The 10,264-nt window shown below is 39.8% G+C and overlaps 1 protein-coding gene across 27 annotated transcripts in view; it reads right to left on the reverse strand.

Moving 5' to 3' along the window:
• PLXNB2 (plexin B2) overlaps positions 1-10,264 on the reverse strand; it is a 251,026-nt gene that overhangs the window by 132,893 nt on the left and 107,869 nt on the right. For 2 of the 27 annotated variants that reach the window (XM_040672406.2, XM_040672361.2), the window contains exon 4: positions 5,855-5,999. The exons of the other annotated variants lie outside the window; for them this stretch is intronic. The gene's annotated coding sequence lies outside the window, so the exon portion shown is untranslated. The remainder of the gene's footprint in view (positions 1-5,854; positions 6,000-10,264) is intronic. 27 annotated transcript variants of the gene reach the window in all.

A 10,264-nucleotide genomic window follows, 5' to 3' on the forward strand; every position in this document is an offset into this window, starting at 1 on the left:
GCTATTTTCCCTTTCTGCATTAGGCCTCATTATTTTAGCTGGCCGTCATGACTCCCTGGGCAGCAAATCTGTCTTTATTTTAGCGTATGCATCATGTGAGTAGGAGTAAAAAGCACGAAGGCAACAACCTTGAAGGCCATCTGCAGGTGGGGACGAAAGCAGAGCAAAACTCTTGAGATATTCTGCAACTCCTGACACAGACACAAACTTACAGTTCTGCAGGGTGGAAAAATATTATCCTGAGTCCACTTAGGGTATGTTTTGTGATATGTCTTTGTCTTGCTCCGGTTGCTTAAGGACAGCACCCAGAAAGCACAGCTAATGAAGATTTGTAAGAGTGCCTGTTGCTCATCTGTCTCCCTTCCCCAGTGCCTTTATCTGCACAGTCAGTATCATATCCTGAACTGCACACTGGCTTCCCTCAATGTTTTATTTTTTAAATAAATGTCTAATTAACTCATCCTTTATTTTAAACAGTCCTATGCAGCAAAATGCTCCAATTAAAGACAAAATGTCTACTAATTTAAGCCCAAAGGTTCTGCTAAGGCAAGTTTCGTGAACTCTAAAAATAGAAATGCATTCATAATTTTTTCCTCACTTTAATTAGGCTTTTTTTTTTTTTTTTTTTTTTGGCTTCGATTTAAATATCCCTCTGCAGCATCTTCAACTGCATTGCAGTAGTAGGAACGAAATGCAAAGCACAAGAAACATAAGGTGGAAGTCGACTTGTCTTCTTAGTTCGTCAACTCAAAGATGAGTGTAAAGTGGAGGCAAGTGCCCCCCAAAACAGAAGTGCTGCAATCAAATAGGAAAGATTTCAGAAAGATGCAGCTTCCAGGACCAAATGAAACTTCTGGTTGATTTGTGTATAGAGAGATCTTAGTCCTCGTCTAATCCATAGCCTTAAGTGACATGGAAGAAAATAGCATCCTGGCAGTCAAGGTGAAGGTGATGTAACTAATGGTACAGTAGGCAGACTGAGGGCAAATCAGTTCTGAATGAACTGAAAAATATGCTAGATAGGGCTCTTTGAACAACATTACTTATAAGAGTTAGAGAATACAAGGTCATGCTTCTTCATGTACAGGTTAAACTTGTAAGATGGTGAACTAATCTGGAAAGCAGTGACTTGAAGAATGACTTCAGGGCCATGGGGAGCTGCAACTAAAACTCCAGCAGTGATGCAGTGCCTGAGACAATTAATGAGATCTTTCAATACATGAGCTATGGAAGACACAAAGTGAAAAACGTAGTACTTCAGAGGAACATTAGCAGGAACAGGGAAAGTCAAGGTTAACCAGGGCAACAGGGTAGCAAGAAAAACATCTTTAACTGGTAGTCACGAAGCTGCTGCCTACTTTGCCTATGCCCGAGTGGAGCTTCCTCCTCTGGCTTCTGGCAGAGGCAGCAATGGGAGGGGATGCAGGAACCAGCTCCTCCCGGCCCTGACCACACTCACTCTTCCTTCCCTCTTCCTCTGCTGGGGTAGTAAGTCCAGATCTTCTGTGTGAATTTATCTTACCCTCACCCCTGCAGTGGGAAAAAATTCAGCTTCTCTTATGTGACTGAGAAGCCTGGGGCTGCTTTTATCACTTCATTCAGTAATACTGAAATGATTACAAGCATCCACACCCACGTCTGGCATCCATACTTCACAAAAGATATTGACAGATTGGAAAGGGTTTAGGAAAGAGCTGCAAGAAGTATTCAGTCAGGAAAAAATGCTCTAAAGCAAGAGTCAGAAGTAATTCAGCCTATTCAGTTTTACAAAGAGAAAGTTCGGCATGTCTTGATCACAGCCCATAAATACTTACGTTAACAAGACACATTTAATAAGACACAACAAAACAGAAAGCTGAAAATTGAACTTTAAGACCAAATTCAGGCTAAAAACGAGTGGGAACTGTTAGAAGTGAATGCAATTAAGCCATAAGAACCTTTTATATTTGCATGCAGTAAATCTGCCATCACCTAAAGTATTTAAAAAGTGAGATTAGATGGCTTTTTAAAATGATACTATTTAGCTCAAGCAGAACTTACAAGCTGAGTGAAGTAGCGAATTTGTATAAGTGTATAATATCATAGCTGCACTACCTAGATGATCATAACATCATAAAACCTACAAGCATATATTTAGTTCTTGAGTGGGCTTCCACAAACCAAGTTTTCCTGTATCTCCTTTAAATGAACACAGCAGCTTTGCTGAACCCAGTCTGAACTCCTAACTTGAGCCTTATGCTGCAAATGCAATACGTGGCCAGTTTCTCTCTCTTCGGAAATCATGAAGAAGAAATCCAATACATAAAGATGTGTCAACACAGAAGACTTCAAGACGGGAAGATGTCTACAAATTTTCAAATAGCTTCCCTAATCCAGGAGCCTGGAAACACTGAGTTGCTTTCCAGGTGTATTTCTAAAGAAGCTTGGATCACTCTACTATGTGGGACCAGACAGTGAGCAGGGGCTCACTAGCTGGAGCTCCTTTTCTCTGGCTACCCCAGTTATGCCAAGCAGGATAGTATGGGAGACACCTTGGTATTTGAATACTTGTTGGCCCCTGAACAGGCAAGTATTTTCATTGGAGTGCAACACAGAAGAACAAAACAAAGCAGGACAGCCTGAATATGCCGAGTTTACACTAGCTAAATCCTGTACCTTCATAAAAATCCCACATGCTTTAGCTTAATTAAGGTATTAACACCTCAGACATGTTGTTATGAGATAGCAGCATTTCTGAGCAGTCTGTGAACTTAAGAAATCATGTCTTCATGTGGACAGGAGACAAACATGAAAAAAATAAGGCATTATCTCACAGAAGAGCAGCACTCGGGGGGAAATTGTTTGCAAATCCATAGTCCTTTCTTCTCTCTATCATAAGAGGCATTTACTATTTTTATGATCTCAGGAAGGAGAAATATTAATCAGAAACAGCAGCAACAATTTCTTTTTATTCTCAAATCTGTGTGGCATTAAGCATAATTATATAAATAACTGGAATGGCAGAAACAGACTATTGCTGGCTTTGTATGGGTATTGGAAAAGATTATACTGTTTTTATCACGTCTCTCAAATAATGGGTATCTTCCAAGACTACTGTCAAGGAGGCTGCTTGCTGCTTTAATGCTGATATGAATATAATCTTGAAAAATACTGAGAAAGGGTCTTTCCACATACTTTCCATCAGGAAAGATTACTTAAATAAACCATTTAACCTGCTGTTGACCTAAAACCTAGTTACATAAATGTTTTAAAAATTACTTATCCATCTTGAGTAGATAAAAGTAATCCAGCGAAGTCAGGGATAACATAGGAAGTCCCTTAATGATGGCTGTATTCTCCACAGCCTCTCTCAGCATATGACTTTTCTGCTGGCAAAGCAGATAAATGGACTGCAAAAAATACAGGAGTGTGATAGCTCTTCCTCTTTGTGAAATGCTGAAAGGAGACAGATGCATGCAAAAACCATGTGAAAATCTGCAAGGTGCATGTATTGGGGAACCTCAACTATTTTTCCCCCATTTTTTCCATTATTTGTAATAAGTGATGCTTCATCTTCTCTTTGAAACCAATATAAAACCATATAAAGGCCATATAAAACGTGAATATTGAGAACATGCTCACCAACACATGAGCTAACGTCATCTCAAAGTTAAAAACTACTAATTAAAAAAGACTGTCTGAAAGACTGTGTTTCCAGATTGCTGAACAAATGCTCAAAACCTACCGAGACAAATTACAGCCAATTCAGCATGGGCACGCTGGAGATACAGGCATCCAGCTGCAGAGCAGGCAGAAGTCAGTGGGTTTATCAGACCTAATGAAGGCTATCTCAGAAAGACAGACAGCAGCTTCATCTACCAAAAGTAGATGCTTGGCTTTGCTGCTGTTGAAGGTAACCACTCCACTCAGTGGTGTGGAACGAGCAGAGCCTCTCGGGTGCCTCTCCTTCTCCCGTCACTCCTCCCCTGCAATCAGATGCCAGATGTAGGTTTGGAAGTCTTCAGCATTTCGTCTGACAGAATAAATGTTATGTTTTTTCATGAACTGAGCTAGTCATCTGCTTCGCTGCACGTTCTCACCACCTGCCTCCACCGAGCACGTGGGGCAGGACGGCTGCCAGTGCTTCAGTGACCGGAGTTATCATTGACTCCAGCAGCTATATCAGACCTTCACTGCAATATTATCATCCAAACTTGTGTTTTTTTCTGCCATACGGCTCTCACCCTCAGAAAGGCTCTTCCACACTTGAAGGAAGCAGCAGCTCTTCTACAGAAGCAACTGACAGCCATGTGGTCTGGGGCAGCGTGCTGAAAAGGGTTGGGATGCTGCTCAAACTGCATGTGCAGCTGCAAAGGGCTGTGGCTGTACCAGGGGTGTTTTCTGGCTGTAAAGGTGCCCATTCACCACTATGCCTGAAACCTTTTTTTCTGCATATGCGCATCACTTTCCCTTCTACTTCCTCTGGCAGGATGGTATTTAAATAAATAAAAAAGCCCTCATTAATAAATTTGTAATCTCACCAGCCACCTATATTTCCACCTCCCGAAGTGTTAAAAGAAAAAAACAAACCAGCTCTCGATACTTCTGTCAATAAAGAGCATGCTCAGGATCAAAGGAATAAAAATGCTAATTATGGTGCACTCTGTAACACCTCTCTCCCGAGCCAAGTGCTCTGATTAAGTTAACCGTCGTGCTAATTATAACAGCGTTTAGCACAGCTGGGGCCAAAGAAAAGCCACCTTATACCAAAGCATGCTGACTGGCCTCAAATGAGATGAAGCATATTTATACTCCAAAGGAAACTTGCCTTCAGTTCACAGAAATGGCCACTGCTCATTTTAATTACTCAAAAATTACCAAACTTTCCATAAGTTTTGTTCCATTATTTTCATTTTAAAAATTGTGGACACTTACAATTCTTTTTAATTTATTTTTTGTTGTGCTGGAGTCAGAAGCTTATTGCCTAGAAATTAAGTTACCAGCTCCTAAGGGAAGGCGTAGCGGGATAACACATCTTTCCAATTTAAAGGAAAGCCTGTTCTTCTGCCTCTTCTTGGTCGATATTGCTGTGAAGCACTCCAGCAAAGAGCGAGGAAGACCACTCTACTCTATATTTTCATTTAAAATGGAATAAAGTACCATGCAATTACCAGCAAAACCACCTGTCACATTTCAGCAGTACGTTTGGATAGAGAATGGGGGTGATAAATGATGGCTAAGTCTAAGTGAAAGTTAATCCTTCCCACCAATTCCATGAAGGAGGGGGAAAAAATATAATAAAATCAATACATTTCTGCAGCTCTGAAAATTGCATCTTCAGTGGATGCTACAAACCTTGTCGCACGTAGCATAATTGGAAGAAAGATTTTTAAATGGTTATGCAGTTATAACTGTATCTTCTATTTGCCAATTCCCTCCTTGAAGAACTCATCAGCCTCACTGGCTGCATCATGCAATGCACCTGGTTGAAGTATAAGATCTGCTTGCCATGAAGGAGCTAACAAAATTACCTGCACTTCAGTATTATTCCTCAAACCATTCAGCCTCCTGGAGCTTTTGAGTAGCAGCAGATGAACAAACTGTTTTCAGCTTGAATTCAATAATTAACTCTGAATTAAACAAGTCATCTAAACACAATGATGCAACTAATGCTCCTGAGTGGATATGTGCTTTCTGAATTCCAGGAGTGCTCACTGTGCTCCTATTTTGCTGCACAGATTTGGCAATCACCAAACACCTTCTGTGGCACCTTCCCATTCACTTCTAATGTACTGCATTTGCTCAAACACACACCTATACGTATAAATACAGCGTTGTTTTATGTAAATGGGTAATCTGTATCTAAATTACTTACTGCTTTGATAGGCTGATAAGGGTTTAAGTGGCTTTAATCCAATGTCTCACCAGAAGTTTACTATTGCTCGTTTGGAAGGGAGTGAGCAAAGGTCCTCAGAGGCTAGGCCCAATATATTGGCTGAGCTGTTTGAGAAAGCAGAAACCTGGGAAGAGAACCCATTGAAAGGATCAAGACTACTGATATCCCTCTGCCAATATCATTACCAAGAACACAATTATCAGGACACCATGTAGCATTAAACCCTTTGGACAAGAGTTGGCTTGTGGGGCTTAGAGCTGTCCATGAGGGATGTCAGTCTGTCACACATGATAGAAAGTATAGCAATAAAGTTAAAATTAGGACACTTGAATTCTCTGCTTTTTCAGTGACATTTATCTGCCTCTGCCTTCCCGCCTTTTACAGATCCTTCTACATGTGGCTGCTCTGATTCAGCACCCTGCTCTACAAATTCGTGTGTGGAAGGGACAGGCACGGGAGGATGAGCACGGAGGGAAAGCGATATCAACACCTTCCAATCCCTTTGTCTTGCAGCTGATAAATTGCAAGAGCCAAGCCCTGTGGAACGATCACAGCATCATGGGGAGTCAGCAGAGACTACGGCTGGCTGGTGAAGAGTAACGCAAAGGCTGGTTACTTGGCTAACAGTTAAGGGTATCAGACACTGTTGTGTACACTTACAGTGTCCGTGTTACTTTACATTATGGGTATCTTCCACTGCTGAGGTAAGTTTAAACATTAATTCTTATGTACTGCTTGCATTTCATGCCAAATTAATTTCTACTCTGCATGCATACCTCCAGGACAAGTGGAGAAAAGATTATGCAGTAGATACTCATGTACCATGATGATAAGTATAATAGGATAAAAAGAAATAGTGGAATAATTGAGGAAGGAGAAGGGTAAATTGCATACTATAACATTAAGACAGATCATTTCCTGGGATGACTTTATATGGGGTGCTTGTATCTCCTGCACCTAAAGTGTTCAGGAATTAAGGTCACATCCTGCTGTCAGTTGAAGCTCTCAGTTGAAAATGCAAAGGAAAGTAAACAGATCTGCCTAGTTTCTTTTTCTGGAGTTTTATTACAACAGTGTTTTTTGACTGAGACAGAATTGTTGCTGTAAAAATGAACACATATGCTATTTAATTATCTCTGTTTATCATAAAGGAACCAGAGGCACTATTAAAGCATGGTCACCAAAATATTTAGATTTGGCTAAGTTTTAGAATATTAGTTACATGAACTTTAACTCTTGAAATAATACCAGCTAATGACATGTGCTTCGCTTGGTAGTTAAACACTTAAAGTAAAAAGCTCGTATCTGACACACTGAAAGTAATTTTGCATTGAAGTAAATTAAACAGATTTCCCAGATGTTACTATAAGAAGAGACCAGAGGAGGTGAAATGAAAGTCACTGCTGATGCATTCAGACACTTGTCATAAAGCTCCCAAGAAGGAAACACTGTAAGAGGTAACTGCAGAAAAGGCCACATCAGAGGTGGGAGGCTTGTGGTCCCACGGACAGTCTTCATCTGAGCTTCTTGTGACTCCCTTCAAAGGGAGTCGCCCACATTTGTGCATGAAACACGCTATGTACACACTAGAGTGGAATGGCAAGTGAATGGTGATGTCCACAGAGCAGCCAAAGGTGTCCTTCCTTTCAGGGTCATTGTATACTTTACAGATTGTCTGTACTTTTCTCTTCCAACTGTTTTCTCATCCACCTGCTCCTGGAGGCATTTGGTTCCTTCTAAATGCTGGAGATGTGGAAAAAGAAAACTTTTTCCATTTTAGACTCCGATCTTCAGCTTCACTCACAGATCAGGATTTTACACTACAAATATTCAAGTGCTATTCATGTTGGAGTCATGAAGCTGTCCACACATTTCATTCGTTTTTTGTCTTTCTTTTTTTTTTTTTCTGACAAGTTCTACTAAATTATCTTCCAATAAAGTGGAAAAATAATTTTATTAAAAATAGTCATTATGTCAAGTTCATCCTCTTGTTAGGATTACAGATTTTCCACAGTTTACTTGGCAATCTGCTTTAAAGTGCAACAGATGTCAGCTTTTCATGCTAGACTAATACAAGCATCTATACCATTCTCATCTGGTGACCAAAGCAATGTACTAACAAAATACTTGAAGAGTAAAAGGGTGTCCAATTTCCAGATTAAAAACACCCCAAAGTCTATCATGTAATACCATGGAAGAAGGAACATGGGGTTATAAAATCCCAAACCAACTTACATCTCTGATAGTCACATACAAAGTTTTTTCTAGACAGTTACTGTTGTGGCACTGATTTCTGCTTCCTGGGACATACCAATGTTACTCTCTTAAAATACGAAAGATTGATAACTTTCTAGATTTGGTATCTACAAACAGAACATAATAAAATAGATTCTAAACTCCAGATGTATATTTCTAACCATTCTGGCAGGCAGGTTGACAAACTGCTCCATAAATATTATTCCTATGTTTCACGTTGACTGTCTTCAGATATACTCAGTGGTGTAATACTAATAGCTAAACCACAGTGATGAAATACTACAGTAGTTCCTTTAACTGCAAGGAAAATTAATTCTAATTAACAAAAACACCCTGGTTTTTAAATATATATATAAGGCAGCAGGAAAAAAACTACTCCAAATGAAGCTTTCGCCAACACCTCAAACTCCATAAGTATCAGCAGTTCTCCTGTGAGACTCAGCTACAGGCCAACGCTCATTTATTTCACACTGCTCAAGCATAAGCACAAATTACTGGGGTTTGCAAGGAAACATATCACGCAGAAGCAGGTACCCTTAGCATTCCACAGAGGGATAAAGCGAAGCAGTTAAAAACCTTAATTTTACCACCCCCTCTGGTTTTTCAGCATTTCGGGAACATACGTCACATACCAGTGGATCTAAAATTTATCTAATTTGAAAATAACTGCTTTGGTTTGCTTGGTAAGGAGCAAAAGCTAACTGAATAGCAGTGGGTACAGCAGCTCTTTCTCTGGGATTTTCTCTTAACATATTCTGGCAATGAGAGAAACTACGTTGCTCACAGTATTTCATCACTGTAAGGCAGTTCAATACAACACACACGAGCCATTTTTTTTCAACACAAAGCTAATCTGAAAAGTAAGCATTTCTAAACAGGAGGAAAACATGAAAATAGGAAGAAAAGAAAAAAGACAGAAGGCAACTCAATGTTTCAGAATTCTACAAATCCCTAAATTTACCCCCAGAGTATCCATATACTGGTTATAAAGACGAATAAGTCTTGGTGATAGCTTCAGGTGCCAGTACTCAACAGATTTAAGCCATGTAGTTGGACTCACTGATCCTTGAGAATCCTTTCAACCTGACATATTCTATGATTCTACATATCAAAATATTAATTTCAGGCCATTTAAAATTCTTAAAAAGAGAAGAAATTCCCACACTTACCCATTTAGGGTGAGGATGCTATTACACAGTCTCTTCTTCACTATCACAATTTTAGAAGGAGAAAAGAAGTCCTTAAGGAAGACAGGGCTAAGCAAACCCTCCAACGAAGCAAAACCTCCACGGATGATTTATTTTAATAGTGATTTTTTTATTTCTTTTTCTTAGGAATGGATGCATTTCCTTTTACACTCCTCTCCAAAAGCTGCTCTGAGCCCACCACTGCACTGCATGTCAAGGTGATCTTTCCTTGGTGAAAGGAACCATGGCAATTTCGGTCTCTGGTACCAAGCCCTATGAGTGCGTTTCCTTGCTTCTCCTTGGCTGCGCAAAGTTCATATACATAAAGGAAGGGCGTTAGATAGCAGAAAAAAGAAAAAAAGCAAGAAAAAAGTGAAAACTTCAGTGAAGACTTCAGTCTGGACAAACAAGGGACGCATTTTTACCACCAAAAAGGTTAAGGTCACCAGACTAATGTTCACGCTTTCTTACTGCGGGGACAAAAGAATACACCACAAAGCAAGTAGCACACGTAGCACAATTGGCAGCTGGCTTGAAAATGCTCGCGTTCAGTTGACTATGAAGAATGAATTACCCTTATGTTTGAACAAAAAACCCCAACCTGATCTCACCAGGCCAGAAGTACAGCCACATTCCAGGCGCGATGTGTGACAGCGCACAGAATGTGAGTTTCAATTTATTCTGCGCATTTGAGCACACACAAAAGCCTATATGGTTCTCATTAAAATAAAAGATATCTCCAAACTTATAAAAGAGCATGGAATAATTTAGGTTCTTGCTCTCATGTGGAAGAAATGACTTTTCTTACCATTTGCTGTGCTTTCTCTTGGATCTGGGATCAAAGTCACCTATATTATTTTCATATCTATAAACAACCACCAATGGATTAAAGATCTTCCTTATTCCCTCTTTTTTTCTTTTTTTTTTTCTTTTTTTTTTAATGGAA

This window comes from Gallus gallus, chromosome 1, assembly GCF_016699485.2.
Source record: "Gallus gallus isolate bGalGal1 chromosome 1, bGalGal1.mat.broiler.GRCg7b, whole genome shotgun sequence".
Taxonomy (NCBI): domain Eukaryota; kingdom Metazoa; phylum Chordata; class Aves; order Galliformes; family Phasianidae; genus Gallus; species Gallus gallus.